The 17,109-nt window shown below is 36.9% G+C and overlaps 1 pseudogene; it reads right to left on the reverse strand.

The window, feature by feature from the left end:
• Positions 1-2,883: 2,883 nt before the first annotated feature.
• LOC140156957 (snake venom 5'-nucleotidase-like) lies at positions 2,884-13,109 on the reverse strand (annotated as a pseudogene).
• Positions 13,110-17,109: the final 4,000 nt, after the last annotated feature.

Consider the following 17,109-nt stretch of genomic DNA (forward strand, 5'->3'; position numbering starts at 1 on the left):
AATTCGATTGATGATATAACAATGCAGTTGATAAAGATATGAATTCAAGAAGATATGCAGTAAATTCTTAAATAGTCAGATGTAAATCCCGAATACGGCAAACGGAAATTTCATATCAGCATTTCAATTCCAAAATGCATTTTCTTCACTCAAATCTACAACCGTAATTTTAACCCTTTTTTAACACTGACTTTGACCAAGGTCAAAAGTCATTCATCTAATTTTAATTTTTTTCTTCATAATTTTGCATAATATAACCCTCCTATATGATGTAAAGGACACCTAAGTGGGTGGTTCGATTTTTTATGTGGTGTTTTCTACTTTTTCTGCTTCTTTCAAGTTTTGAGTAAACCCCCCTGCCAGAAATGGCCAATAGAGCAGTATTTTATGTGCATAGCCTACTATGTATAATGAAAGTCAAAAATTTAATTTTAAAAATTGCGATCCTGTCAATCAAACTCCCCGCAGCCCGTGATTGGCTAGTAGCGCGTAAAAGGGCGGTTGATTATTCTGGTGTCTTCATCAGAAAAAGGAATCGCAGAAAATGGCGTACAATATCTTTACAACCCCAAAATAACTTTTCTGGGCATTGTTGACATGGTACGTGTTTATGTTTAAATGTGCAAAACTAAACATAAGCCACTCTGCTATTCAGTTAGCAACCTGGACAACCGATTCTTTTGTTATGCAAGGCTCACTCAGTCGGTTAATGAGGCAATACAAGCGATCGAATTTGGTGTTGAAATGAGCTAAATTTTGAGTTACACCTTTTCAATGTAAAATTAATTTTCTCGGCCAAATGAAAAGCAATCATTTTCATTTTTTCAGTAAATGTCAGGACAAATTGTAGTGCTTGATAGTGTATTTTTTTTTCAAATCCTATAGTGTTAAACTTAGGCGTGAAATTCAGTCATTTCGTGTAAGATTTTCGATTTTGATAGGCTTAAACTCTGCCCGCGAGCCTTTTTTTGTATCAACCTTTTAGCTTTTCAAAGTAATATAGTTCGCTAATGATGGATTTTTCCCAACTTTCTAACGCACATCACCGTGAGCGATATATCATAGTTTTTTCAGAATTTCCGTTTTGATTTCACCATTTTTTACTGCCGGCTGAAAAGTGTTCAAAATCAACGCGTGAAATCTAAGGCTAATACTAGCATTGTGGATCGATATTCCTGGGTATAATAGGAATACCGGCATGGCTACAGTGTTGCCAGAACTTCAATATAGCAAAGAAATTCCCAGGCCTATAGCGCTCCTACTGATCATGTTTATAGCACGATGAGGGTCTTTCATCACGTGAGTGATTAATTATTTGATTTCATCATCACCGTGATCATCGGACCAATGTGTTGAAATTTGCTTCTCCTCAAAACAACTTTGCCCAATAATCTTACATGCAATTGGGCAATATTTGAAACAAAACTTTCATTTACAAAACATAAATATTACGTTGTATGTTTTATGATCAAGCAAACTGTTTGGAACACACTTCCAAATAACCTTCGTAACGCCCCCAGACTTTCGTTATTTAAACGCCAGCTTAAAACCAATCTTTATAAATTGATTGTTTTTATGTTTGTTTGTAAATTTCGTGCTTTACGCGCTTTGAGTTCCTCATCAGAAGGTTTTTGTTTTTAAACAAAAGCCTGTTCAAGCAATTATTTAAACTTACCTAAAAACAGAATAACTTGGATGTTAATATTTGGCGTAGTGTTTCAATTGTCATGAAGGTGACTGGGTATGGTGCCTTTTGTTTGTGTTTGTTTGAAACTGCTTTTGGAAACCCACCGAAAGTCATAGGCCCTAATGAAGCAGCCAAAACAATACCAGGTTAAACATGGAAGTTTATAAAAACCTATTAAATAACCTTAAGAAAAAAAACATTTGTGGCAACATTAACCCTTGCATTGAAAGTCATGGTTAAAGTGTGTTGAGTACCACCCCAAAGTTTCCCTACATACACCCTCACTACCCACCTCTGCACCCACCCCACACATGTACATGATATTACATACTGGTACATAATAATATATAGCATAGCTATACATTTAGGTATAGCGCTTAATTATGACAAATATGGTTAAGCCTATAGGCCTACATGTCAAATTAAAAACAAACCCGAACACCAGTCTGAAGGGTGTAATGAAAATGGCAACCCGCGATGGGGGGGGGGGGGGTAGGTCATACAAAATTCACCTGCCTATCACGGGAGCAAATTTTTAAAATTCACCTCATTTACCAGAACACCCAATTGGGGATTTGGGCTACCAAATCGCTGGTCGGGCAATCTTTGCTTTTCAATGGAAAATTGACTTGGATAACAACAATGGAAATATCGACTATTTCTGATGGTTGCTCACGAGATAAAAGTACTAAGTTTGACATTTTCGGAGCATGAAGGAAAAAAGGGTAAAATAAAAACGGAAATTCTGACAAAACTATAATATATAGACCCACACGATGTGCCTTACAGAGGTGGGAAATATCTTTCTTTAGCAAACTATATTAGTTTGAGACGCTAAAATGAATTCCGTAAAAAGCTCGCGGGCGAACTCAAGGCCTATAAAAATCAAAAATATCACACTAAAAGACACATGATGCTTAATTTTAACACCAGGATTTTTAAAACAATGTATATCCAAGCACCAAGTTTTTAACTGACATTACTGAAGAAAAAAAAAATATTGCTTTATATTTGACCGAGAAAATTTATTTCATAGCAAAAAGGTGTATCTCTGAATTGTGCTGATTTTAACATGTATCGATCGACTTTTAGCGCGTCTAAGCAGAACAAAAGAATCGGTTGTCCAGGTTGCTGACTGTATTCCCGCTGCGTTCACTAGAAATTTCAATCATCACGACAAATGAAACAAATCGTAATACAGGTGACGTGAGAACTATTTATTTGTATTATTATAGAGGAAACATATCTAAAATATACAATAAAAGTTATGAGAAAAAATATGAGTAGATCGTAAAAGCCCGCCACGTTTATTGACAATCTGCGTATTGACAATGACGTATTTTCGAGATCTTTGCAAAGGATGTTGGGAATTAGCGAAAAACTTGAGTTATAAAAATAGTGTAGAATTGCAGTCGTGTGATGCGATTTTTCCTTACTGCTTAAGGCTCATAGTGCATATTCCTAATTAACACGTTATATTTTAAGCTTATTGCTATGTACATATTTTAATATCTTCAAAGACCTAAGTACATTTATATGTGTCGATGCTACTCACATAGAGGAATATTATTCTGTGAGTTTCAATTTTGAGGATAAAATTACTTCTTTGAAGGACACTTTTGCCCCCTTAGCACTTCTACCCCTGATTTTGTAATTTCTGTGTAGTGTAGTGTTTATTATTTTGCTTGTGAAAAAGTCAATAAAAAGGCCAGCCCTTTTTTTGTTCTGGCGAAATACAAAATATGGATATTTAGACCTACATACTTCTTGAAAAGGGGAATTTGCCCAAACATTTATAAGTCCGATACTCTATTGGTTACGAAACAAAGGTGAATATGAGCGATGCCAGGATTAGATATATAAACATGTCCTTCTGTTTCATTGAGACGGTGGCACTTCCATTCCCATCGGTAATGAATGTGATTCGACGTTCAACTCCCGCGTATATCGGACTAAATCGTTCTATGTATTCACTTACTACGGAAGTATCAAGATTGCCTAAAGGTGAGAATAAAGAAAAAAGAAACATGTTAACAGTATGCTTCGACTATATTTATAATATGTTTTTATAAATACGCATGAGACCCATGGGAACGACATATCAAGACCAGCAAGCGTGACCAAATCCTCATGCATTGCCCGCTATACAGAAAAGGATAGGAACTCTGTAGACAAATATTATCAAATTTAAGTATTAATTGAATTGCAAAATTATTACACATGGCGAGATTCCAAATTTGTAATATGTTATCAAAAACAGCATTTGACGACGGAAAAATATTGCGGAAACGTTTATTATATAAACACAAAGTTGAACAAAATAGACAATTTTGCTGCACAGTAGTGCCATGTTGTTTCGCCTTTGCATTCAAATGTATATAGACCACCCGCTATGTAGAAGATCACCTCTTGACTTACTGTCTACAAGTTATGGCAGCGAGGAGGTGGTCACTTGCGTATATATAAAAACGTATTTTATTATAGTCGAAGCATACTGCTTAAAGTGACTTTAAAGATGAAATGCTGTGCTTCAACGATATATGTGCTATGGAACCAGTGGATTTGATCTATTCAGGAAGGCAATGATATTATAAGCCATGCTAACAATAAATCACGTGAATCAGTGTTTTTAAGGTTAAAATATGGTGGATCGCTGATATTCCTCAATGTATAGAGTAAATGTTCAGTTAACATGAACGCAGGTAGCTGATGATATGCTATTTTTTTTGGAGCTATGCAATTTCTATTTTGTCCATCTATTTATCGGGACTGTCAATCAGGCCTTATATAAGTATGCCTGGACCAGGAGCTAAAATGAGCTCCTCGTCCTATAGTTTGTAGTGTAAAATATTGGATACACCTGGAGCCCAAACTGGGCAACCATGGGGTAAAAAAGCCTGGGTGCCTGGTTAATATAAGCCTTGCTGTCAATGTTAGCTGAGACTATAGACTTGAACACCATGAAGGGAGTGGCAGATTTTAACAATTTCACAATACAGAATTGTCATTTCAAATAGCCTTACCAGAATAGTAATTCCTAGCATTCTCAGAGATCATGGTATAGCCATCTCCCCTCTTCCAAGGTACCAGGGCATGACCATTTTGTACCATTTATTGTCCTCCAAAGGAAGAAATTCTGGAATCAGGCACTCCGTACAACGTACAAGTACCTCAACCACACGGTCATTGGGGTCACGTGATAGGTCGTAGGTAACTAAAAGTCCTGTTGGGAATCAAATGATCAAAAAAAAAGAAAAAAAAAGCGCAGTGATTTATAGTGCGCTACGCACAGGCACAACGCCTCTAGAGACGTTGATCCACAAGCCTCAGCACACTTTACAGGTTGTCGCTGACCACTACGGCCCCACATCATTCCATTAAACAACAATTCAGGAGCTTTCAGGGATTTTGCTGCTTCAAGAGCGCACACCCTAGGCATTCCACAAATAACCATCGCAACCAGGATCAGCTGCCCGAGACAAATTAGCAGTGAGTTCCTTGTACAGGGGAATTTCAAGCTACCCGCAAGAAGCATTGTGATTCCCAAAGTATCACCATAAGAACATTTTTTGTAATTAAAGCATCTTTTTTGAGAAAAACAAAACAAAAAATACAGATCTTTAGTTTATGTTAACTTAGAGCTAGCCCCGTTTCCAAAAAAGCGACACTTCTCGAATAGCGCGAGTTAGATCATTCATGTATCAGAAACTCAGCACAGAGTGTATGCTTGTTTTAGTTGCATAATCAAGAACACTGTCCGTAAACATACTAATGGTGGCGCCCTCTCCCTAAATGAAATCAGTCTTTACTCACCGGACACCTGTAAAAATCTTCCTGGGGTTCTGACTGGGTCGTATTTTGCTACCGAATTCTCCAGCATTTCTTTGACGTATTTACCTTCGAGCTCTAGAGTATCTACTGTATTCTCGAAGAGTAATACATTTACGATATCTCCGTACGTTATGTCGCCTGTGAACAATATAAAGGCATAATTCAATTCGGCTATTAGGTATAGCAGTATTGCCTCCTATGCCATGTTTGCATCCCATGATTAAACCAAATCTATACTTTTTACGTTCCTTAGATGGACCCAAAATGTACCATACGCGGTGTAGTGTCAGTCAAAGGTCAACATTAAATTAAAAACTGCTAACAATACCATAGTATTCCTCTCAAGGTTTCAGAATAAAATATATTTCTCGAGTTATAATCCAAATGGTATAGAGGCCGTCAGCGTGACGTCACATGCCGCCATCTTGTGGGTACACGCTGTAATGGTCGTTCGATCTCCATGCGTGAGCAGCAAAATCATCGCGTTGAGGCGCGATAACAGCTGCGTGGCAAGCTGCGCCCTGCGCGTAGTGTCCGACGCATGGACACACAGATCATTTGTACCCACAAGATGGCGAAAGGCTGACGGCCTCTATACCAGGTGTATTACTTCCATGAATCCCATAATGCGAAGTTCGTATGAGCAGATACATTAGTCCTAGATTCAAGTCTGCAGTGGCTTTTTTAAATGCAATCATTCATAATACATGTAGCAGTTCAAATTATTAGGTCTATAAACCCGCTACCGTGAGTTACCTGGTTCTATAGATGCCCTGATGTTTCCGCTATTATGAATAGCAATGTTGACGTCACTCCATCGTATGTCATCGGGGAATGTAATCTGTTCCCATATGTAAGCATCGGTGATCATGTTGCCCATGTTACATTCATGCAATCGACAGCTATTCGTCTTCCCGTCTAAGTACACATGAGTAACACCAAGTTTGACGCTACTTAGATTTGCTAGGACTTCACTCCATTGGTTTATTTCACCAAGAACATTTGGATCTGAAATATAAAGAGGTCAGTAGTTTTATGTGGTTTTATCACACGCGTGCCAACATAACGCCCTGCTGGATTAGCGCGCGCGAAATACGCGCATACCAGGTCACAATGTAAACAAGTTAAAGTGTTGTCACTAACCCCTTATTTTCACTATGTGATTTACAGCCTGTCTCAAAAAAGTTGTGCAAGTGAAATGCGCCCTCTTTGGCAATTAGAAAATAGCATTGTGACATGATGCTTAAATCAACGTCATGGGCGTAGTCTTGGCTCTCAAACACCGTTTATTCTGTTTAATTTGCTTGTTTTAATCTCGAGATATGCTTAATTAACGACGAAAGGGTAAAATCACAATTGTGCCACTTTTAATAGTGAAGAGAGCTTTGCACGTAAATCAGCGATAGCATCAAGTTTATCAACAGTTCCTTCGTAAAATCAAAAGAATGCACCAATTACACAATACAATGTTTTTTACTGTTTTTACTATTTTATCATGATGCAGGAATATTGATTCTCTTTTTCCACAGAAAGGATCAATAAATATTTCACATTCTGCTGTAAAATTTAATACATGTGCACGTGAATGATTTTATCATGGTAAATACTGTTCTCTTAGTCACTCAAGACATGTTAAAAGACAAACAAATATTGCACACTGAGGTCCGTATGCATAAAAGAGTTAGAGAGGGTCTAAACTGGAATTAAGTTCCACTAGGAATGGTCCTTTACTCTTCCTGCCTTCCTTCCTAGAGTAGCTAGCAAATTCTAAAGGTTTTAATGCAACGTTCAAAAATAATACAAAATAACTTAAGCAAATGTAAAGGAAAATGTCCTTTCTCATGGTACTCAATTCCACTTAGATCGGATCTAACTTTAGACCCGGTCTAACTCTTTCGTGCATACGGACCTTATACGTTTATATTACTTGTTGGGAGAGAAATTAGACAAAATAATGCACGCGCGCTGATGTTGATGCGAATAATGCGTCTAATGCACGAGCCCCAAAGGGAGAGTGAGTGCATTAGAGCTATATCATTGATTTTACATGTACAGCTCTCTTCCCTAGTAAAAGTGGCACAATTGTGATTTTACCCTTTCGTTGTTAAATAAATATATCTCGAGATTGCAACAAGTAAATTGAACAGAACAAACGGCATTTTAGAGCTAAGACTGCGTCCTTGACGTTGATATAAGCATAATGTCACAAAAGTATTTTCTAATTGCCACAGAGGGCGCTTTTTACTTGCACAATTTTTTTTGAGACAGGCTGTACATACAGGTCATATGACTACAGGAAGCTACCATTTAAACCCCTTTGTCAGTACAAATGTTTGTAAAGCATGTTCAAAATTTGACGCCCGTAGAAAGTTTGTTGATGGCTCATTTTATTATACACAAACAAAGTATCTTAAACACACCAGATGATTGGCCTTTTTCCTCGTGACCAGAACTATTTAGATTTGTATACGACAATTGGTGAATGCGCAAACTGAATATTGTTTTCTGTGCATGCGAGTGAGGGAAATACTAATTTGTCCATGCGAATTTTCTCTTCTATATCTATTTGCATCAAGTGTTAAATATCTTTAGCAAAAATTATACCTTCTTCCACATTGCTATTAAGGAGTATGGGATTTCCAGCCCATTGTGTCACACGTCCGTCATTATCAAAGGTAACATCCAGTCTTCCAAGATACTTCGCAAAGGTGTAAGCTGTAACCACCAGTACGGTGCCATAGGGATCGTGATCTGGCGTGATCACCTTAGGATATTCCCCGTGCAGTACCTCATGACCTGCAGTGTCTGGCGGGGTGCCTGTGAACAACAATAGGCTATTATATTAAAGCCACGAGACATTACGAGCCAGGAATTCAGAAAATGTGATATTTGGCACAGCGAATCGTCTACCTGAATAAAGGTGACATTAAGCACATATCCTTTCATCTGGTTACCAGATGTAACGAGACATCCTATATGATGCAAACTGTTCTTTATTTGAATTGGTGTCAACAGTCCTACAATTAGAACCTAGGAGTTAGAGGTCATTTTTATGAAAATTGGAGCGTTTTTTAGGTTTGGACTTCTCTGGAGCACAAAATGTGAACTTTGTCCTTTATGCTATAATTCGAGAACGATTATACATCTCAAGTACGTCAAACCATATTTTTCGTTATAATGAAAACAATACGTTGGCGTAGTTTATAATAAGATCCGAACATTTTTTGGAATTTGACCAATATATGACGTCAACTCTTTTCTGAACATGGTGCATTTTTGCCACCCAAGTTTGTTCTATTCTGTGAGGTCAGCTAATGATTCTGGACCTGTTTTAAAGCTGTTTTAAATTCCTGTTGATTGATGCATTTTATCTCTTATTATATTTCTTTTATGTTTGACAGTCGGTCGCTTCATTGGCCCGTCTATAATAATTTATGATATCAATTCCAAATATGGAAAAATCTACGTGTTGGTACATTTCAGGGTGTTCTGATTTGGCCGTTAGTCGCCGTTATAAAAGTACATCAAACTTACCAGAATAGAGGAAAGTATTTGAATGTCCACCTACTACAATATCAACACCCTTTACTTTTGCAGCAATGTCCAAATCTTTCATAATTCCTGAATGTCCCAACGCAATAATTTTGTTGATTCCTTGCGATAGGAGGACATCTACCTCAGCTTGCAATGATTCAATTTCATCATTACAAAACCAATGCCACAAAGTTATTGCCCTTTTACTGTTAACTGTTTAATTGTATTGCGTCACATCCGTAATAACTTCAATATCTAGGGTTCAGAACCAGAAAGCCGTAACTCACTATGACCAGTTCTCACAAAATGAGCATAAAGATATCTCCTTGCTTTGGTCTTGAATTTTGTCATGATTAATGGACTGTATCTTATGTAGTGACCTGGCGACTTAATATGTGGGAGCAAATGATCATGAGTTAAGAATTTCTGGTTCTCAACCCTCGATTATGACGTCCCATGTCAAAACCAGACACTTTTGGGCAGGATCGTAAATGGAGAAATAGCCAAAAATCTGCCCGGTGGTGATTTTTTTCACAATTTGGGTTTGTTGCGAATTTGTGATGTTATTAATGTTTAAAATATTGCCTGACAGTTTGTATTTTTGAGAAATTTGTCAAGGTAATTCCTACTCTCAACATTGTCAATAATAAAGGCCGATATCTCAATTCCCAATTTTGTAATACAATAACTTACGAACTCAATATCTTTTCCTAGGAACGTGTCCGATTTCATTGGGGAAACGGCGTTGTGGAGCATAATATCTCTATTATTTCAGATATGTAAAAACCTCAAAATTGATAAACTACCCAAAAGTGTCTGGCTTGGGACGTCAGATGTATTATTGCTTTGCAGTGTTATACATCCATATCCAGATCAAATTGTTATATTAATTGTTGGGAGTGGCCTTAATTCCTTCTATTTCTTGCTATTATTTTCTTCCGTTATGTGTCAGTGTTATGTGCTCTTTATGGGCTAAAGCTAGTCTGGACTGTACTTTGCACATACCTGGACAGTCTAAAGGACCTACCGAATTCAAAACTTGACAATAATATTTCGAATTTCTGTTACCTGTTGTTGAAATGTCGACAGTTCTCGAGTACGTGTATCCAACCACGCCAATTCGTTCTCCGCTTACAATTAGTATAACGCTTTTGTTGAACAATCCATCGATTACAGGCTCTTTGGATGCGTCTATGTTACAACTGATCACGGGAAAATCAACGTCCTTTAAGAACGGTGCCAACCCAATGGGACCTAAGTCGAACTCGTGATTACCAAGTGCCTGGTGTAAGAAAATGTTGGAAATAATTTTAGGGGCATGAGAGTCTGGGCTGATGGCAGGCTGTTCGATTCTCTCTACTTCTATAGTATGTAGGTAGTCGTTGATCATCTTGGAATTGCAGCCTGCTGCACAGAATAATGGTCAATTTTGGCACATTCTGTTTGAGACCCCCACTACATTCACAAGACGTGTCCTTAGCTGTGAAAAGGGTGATGGTTTCAAATGTGTTGACATTGTAAAGGGGGATAAATCAGCTGTCCATTGATATGTAACACGGTATGAACATGTCACAAGTAATATGAGATATTGATGCTTGAAAAACTTTCCAAACTTTTGTTGAGGATTTTATCATCAACATGTACAGGGTAAATTTGGTATCAAGAACATATGGGGCCTGGCTATATAACAGGTTAAAACAATTTTAATCGGAGCAATTTTGAATTTTGCGGGTCATCCACACTCAATTGACAAGTTGTTCGTTTCTATCTTCTTGCCATTAATGTTGTTTAGGAGAAATACATACATGTAGTACTTGAAATTCCTATGTAAAAATTTCTTTTCTGCATCAAATTTCATAAATGGCTGGAAGGACAAATGTTGGACATAAAAGTACCGCACAGTAACTTACCAGTCTACATTTCACACTTTAAATCAATTATCAATTTAAGGGGCCTGGCACTTTTTTAGTTATGCCCAAATTTATGAAATAAAAGTGCAAATATTCGTTATTTTTCGGCATTTAGATTGTATTAAAATAATGCCAAACTAAGCATCACCTCTTACACATTAATTGCACAAGATATACCACATTGTGCAGTAGGTGTATGTGGCCTACTGTACTGTACTGTACGTATAGTATATTTTTACTCCAGAATCCTTGGTGTAACTTTAAAATTGCAACAATAAATGTTTTCCTCCAAAAATTGTGTTTTTTCACATTGCGTGTTTTACATTTGGTATCATTATGCTTTACCCCGCACAAAATGTAGACTACCTCCATTTATTATTATCACGCCAGAAGGAATGTATGCATGTTTGTCACCGCACAGTCAGCTGAAATGAAAGTAGGTACGGAATATCTCAATTGACTGTTATTATCACGTGAGAATGAGCGAATGATTGTGTTTGACCCCGCCCAGTCAACTTAATTAAAAGTATGTTAACTCTTTCTTTGCAGGATCTATGCTCTAGTGAGCACAATCTCATGAAATTATCGATCATTATTTGTAATCCATTAAAAATCTATCAAAAATCCCGGAAAATCCAAAACAGTACCTAATTTGCATTAATCCAAAATGGCCACTTGTACAGGAGTGTAATGAAAAACCATGCCCATGGATTCCTCACGTCATAAAAATTCAGAAGAAAAGAAGAATAGATAGGTCCATGATCTCTGATGCAAAGTTCTTGACTTATAGGCAAAAAGGATAAATATTAAATTTTGATTTCACAGGGGGATTGTGATGAAAAATGGTCACGGTCTCAGATTGTTTCGCTTACAAACAACATTTCTTACCCAATCAACAGGCACAAATTAAATGACGACTGTGACGAGCCTGTTCTTGAAAGATAAAACATTGATGTGATCAAGATTGGGTTGTCTTTTAGAATCTGGACTTTAAAGTCAACAATAGAATTACACCGTTTAATATTTGTTTTACATAACTCTTATGAATTCTTTTTCTTCCATTTCATTTTATAAATCACCCTGAAAATAAAATACATTAAAAATCACAGCACGAAGATTGACATTCCAGTCACCTTTCCGCAACGCGGAAATAGTCTAGAAACAATTAATTTATTTCCGCAATCAGAGAACATTAATTTCTGTAGCACGGAAAGTACCTTTACGCAACACGGAAATGATTCACGAGTATTCAGAGGACCTTTCCGTAGCACAAAAGGTTTTAGAAAAAAAGTCTGATTGTTTTCATAGTATTTCCCAATGCGGAAATACACTTTCAAAACTCAAAACGTGATGGTAATGAAATAACACTCACTGTAATCAAAGATCCTAAGGATCTTTCCTACAATTGGAGATTCGAGATGGTCACCGCGCTCTGTATGCTCGAGTGTGTCATCGTTGCAGTGGTAACTGCGGGTGAGTGCAATGGAAAATTGACTATTGCACTCGGAAGAAGTTTTTTGCCAGCTGACACAATAGCCATAGCCAATAAAAGGACAAGAATCTTTGTACGAGTTATGTAATATGGCTTTAAGGTCAAATTTACGGGTTCAATTTACATACTGATATTACCTAACGTAATTCCAGTACATACGTTATGGGTAATGGGGATTATTAACCCGGATCATTACCTGCACATCATATCCAATCTTGTTCATAAAATAAGACGTTGCCGCTCCTTTGTAATGAACAAACCAATTTGTTCCCTGAAACTGATCACCAGCATCTAAGAACAACACGTTGCCGCTGTCTTTCCGAATATCCTTGCCATTGTATTTCCGTATATGCTTCACCATAGTCGATAGACGTGCAAAACCACCATAGCACTCACCGTTCTCAGCCTCTTCCACGCTGCATGATCCACCACCTGAGTCTAACTGTTCCATTCGATCGTGAACATCGTTTGTATGAAGAATGGTTAGATCATAGGCTCCAACACCGAATTGTACTAATGAAAGTATCAATATCACGGAATACATATTTCATGCTAGTTTCGAACATACCGATCACATATTAAAATGCATAATATATAGCTGTACAACTTTCAAAGTCAAAGTTAGAGTGATCACAGTTCATTGAAGCTAGATCGCGAACACATATCATGCAGGTCAGGTGCGCAATGAAGCGTAATTCTAACTTACTTATTGAAGGTCAATCGCAAATTTACTAAATACGGGGAGTTCCAAAAGTCTCTTTTGAACTGTCATGTCTTGCACACGGATTGAAATGGCCACAGGTGAAAATACACCAGGTACAAAAAAAGTCAGTTATAGTCATCCTTGATGTTCAACAACCTGATTATTCTGAAATATACGTTTTGTTAATTGGACTTTGCTTTCTCATTTGACACCGTGTTCGTGAAAATCAAACAAGAATTGACCAAGATATGCGCCTCCAAACCCTCAAACCCCAAAATTAAAAGTTGCCATTTTAACGATTCAATTGTCATGATTGTGCCTGTTACATTGTGTGCGTTATTGATTTTTGAAGGGGAGGGGGTCATAAAAATACAGTTAGGGTCACATAATTTTTATACTAAACAATGGGGTCATAATTTGTTTTGACCCAAAAAAAGGAAATTATAAAATTCTTAATGGCTGGTGACTCCAAATTTCCGCGCGCAGTCTTTAAACTTACAATCAAAATTGTTGCTCACCACAGTCTACACACCTTAGTTCCAACAAGAAATAATTTGTTTTCAGTCTATGTGGGCAGAAGTATGATCATAAATACTTTCAACCAGAGATAGGGGTCATAAAATTGATTCCTGTCCACCGACATATGCATGAAAATTGGAGGCACCCCCTCTTATTTGTTCCGGCCACAAAGGTCACCTAAATTTCACAAATCTTGAGGGCACATACAGAAGTGTGTGTATCTTAATGTCTGTTTCTAATTTTATAGTTTGACTTTCAAAACTGCATTAGAAAAAGCGAACAAAATCACACTAGGCATGGTAGTATTAAAACAGATTATGGCTAAACAAAGTGTACCCTTTTAAAGGCCAACAAAATTTGATATTTGCTTTTCGTTGTGACTTCAGGGGTCACCATGGGTCAATTCCTCGGCTGTATTCCATAGTGGCGTATAGTGGGGCACCGCGAATAAACAACTTTTCGAGAAAATCGGGTTTGAAGAAATGCCATTTGAAAATCGAGTTGTGTAAATCAGACATTCATTATATTTTGTATATGATGTGAAATTTCTGTAGTAAACTAAATAGATTTTATTTTTATATATTTTTCAAATGAAATAAATGCATAATATTGCTGGCAAACTGAAAACAATAAGTACAAAACTATACGTCACTAAATAAAACACGCAAAACGTAATAGCCTAACCTAACGTTAACCTTACGCCACCTCGATCACCGTGTAATCCCTATGGCATTACTTTTCGTTTGCTTCATTCCATAGTGGCGTATAGGTCCGATACGTCACTATGACATGTAGCGAGATATGCGCCACTATAACATGCAATGTTTTTCATTTTTGCCGATATTTCTTAATTATAAAATATGTATAAAAAGTGGCGTATGGTCGATACGCCACTATGGAAAACACAAAATTTCACTTTGTAACTATACGCCACATTTAATTAATTAATTACTAATTAATTAGCTAAGTTTGACTAATGAGACTTAGAAAAATGAAAGAGAACATCATTAAAACATATGTGCAAAAAAAAAATGACCAAAAATCACTATACGCCACTATGGAATACAGCCGACGAATTATCATTGTGCTCAACAGCACGGGGACCGACTCTAACCAGAAAAATGTCAAGGCGAAATGCAAAATATCTAATATTGCCATTGTTCATTAAAGACAGCAAAAAAAACAACACAAAAAGAAATCTTTACTCACTAAGAAGATTTTCTCAGAATAAACCACGCGTGGTCGGTAGGCATCGTCAGAATGATGGTTGTTGATCCTTACTTCTGGTTGGACGTAAAGATACTTATAAAGCGCCTTTTAAATTTATCAAAGCGCTGAACAAGGAGAGAATGGATGGAAAAAAGAAACACAGAAGGAACAAGAAAGAAGCTAACTGAAAAGGTGAGTTTTCAGTTTCTTTCTGTAAACTGGAGACTCCCTGGTGGTTTTAGGAAGTTTATTCCATTCCCTCGGGCCAGAAACAGAGAAGGTATTTAAACCAACTGCTCTACGTGCCTTAGGCTGACTAAGCAGAGTCTAATCGGAAGAGGATCTCAATCCTTCTCTTCCGGGATCATAGGCTTCATTTTTTAAAATTATTATTATCTTCCTCTCAAAATTTTGCCCCTTCCCTAGATTGTTGCCCACTGTAATCTTCGGTAATTTCGGCCCTGGGTGGTATTAAAAATCATAAATTTGGTTGTCGATCTTGTCTATGTTCGCCGTAGAAGAAGTGATGTAACAGGATAATTAATTATAGATAAGTGAAAACAATTTTGAATGTATTGCCCTGCACTGAGAATACAATACCGCTCTTTTCAAAGACACTAATCGTGACGTACAGAGTTACAACTGCAGGGCAATACATTGTCACCTATCGCTATGGTAATTAATCATGTTACATCACTACAGATAATTCGAGCTATTAAAAGTTGGATATGAACTCTCACCACGATCAAAAATGGTTGAGTACAATATTTGTAAACATTTGCCTTGCAAGTGAAATTATTTTACCACAAAACATCCAATCCTCGTCTTTACGAAGGCCAACATTTTTGCAATGATGGAATAGTATCAGTACATTAAATTGTAAAGTTGGTTGTGCGTGTAGTACATAGTCCAAGTCAGTTTATTTACATTGTTTAGCGTTATGTGTGATCGAGAAACATAATTAGTTATACTTTGCAATTGACTTTAGCCCAAATGGTGACATTTTTTGGTGAATTTTGCAAGACAAAATCAACTGCGTCCCAACTTTTAAATGTGGACTATTCTTGGTCCATGTTGGTTGTTGACACGTTAGTTAGTGTTTCTCATTCATTTGAATAGGAAAGTTTCATAGAAATGATAAAATTGTCAATTCTCATAGTTTTGTCCAATTCTCATCGCTTTGGGGGTTGAAAGAATTCTCATTTTAAATTTCCACTAGAGTGAGTTGAGTAAACGAAACTATATTCCAAACTTGTTCTTGCATGAGTTTCTATGAAATAATATTGAATATTATAATGTTTTTGACCTTTAAACTACACTAAACAAATAATTGGTTAAGTACACAAGTACAACGTCTAATAATTGTGTGGAACTACTACGCTTATGTACAGTACTAGGAAATATACTTAAAATACTTATTTTTCTGCTATTTCCTCACAAATTGAAATACAATTAAAAATCACATTTGTCATTATGAGGAGGGAGTATACTGGAGCGCTATTTTTGCTGATTTGTGCTGTTCATCTTTTTACTATCATCGGTAAGTTTAAGTTCATGGTCTGTTGGTCTAGCATGGTTTCTTAAAACAATACATATTATACACTATCTTATGCTTGATGTGAACTGTCGAAAACATGCATAACGGTATAATTATTTATCGACAGCAGTAATTAGTAATTGTTGGTCAAATTAGAGCTTAGTGGTGCACAAAGAGGGCTCTAGTATCTGATATAATTATTCATTGCAGTAAGATTTATCCAACAAAAGATAAAAGCAAACAGTTATAATTATCATGCTAAAAGGTATATACAAAGATGAATTTTGACTTCGACTTGCTTTCGAAATGGTCAATGGAAATATTTCTCGTTTGGCATCATATTTAGCAGCATATTGGACTGGTCTGATGTTATTTATTCATAAATGATAAGTTGGGACTAGAAATTAAAGACGTTAACAATTTGCCCCTGAAACAACTAGCGTGATCCCTTGTACCACATTAGGCTTGTCTGTATCATTAACATTGCGTTACATATCCCTCTACTTTCAGCAATATTTTGTTTGATATAATTTGGTTCACCTCAAGTTCGGTGGTGACGTTAATGCTTTTTCACGGTTGCGCCGCAAGCGTGCGGATATACTGCCCCTGCACGCATGAGTGTATGTTCAGCGCGTTTAGCTTTACGCGCGCGATTCGATACGCACGTACGTCACTACCGAACTTGAG

Source organism: Amphiura filiformis, chromosome 7 (genome assembly GCF_039555335.1).
Source record: "Amphiura filiformis chromosome 7, Afil_fr2py, whole genome shotgun sequence".
NCBI lineage: Eukaryota > Metazoa > Echinodermata > Ophiuroidea > Amphilepidida > Amphiuridae > Amphiura > Amphiura filiformis.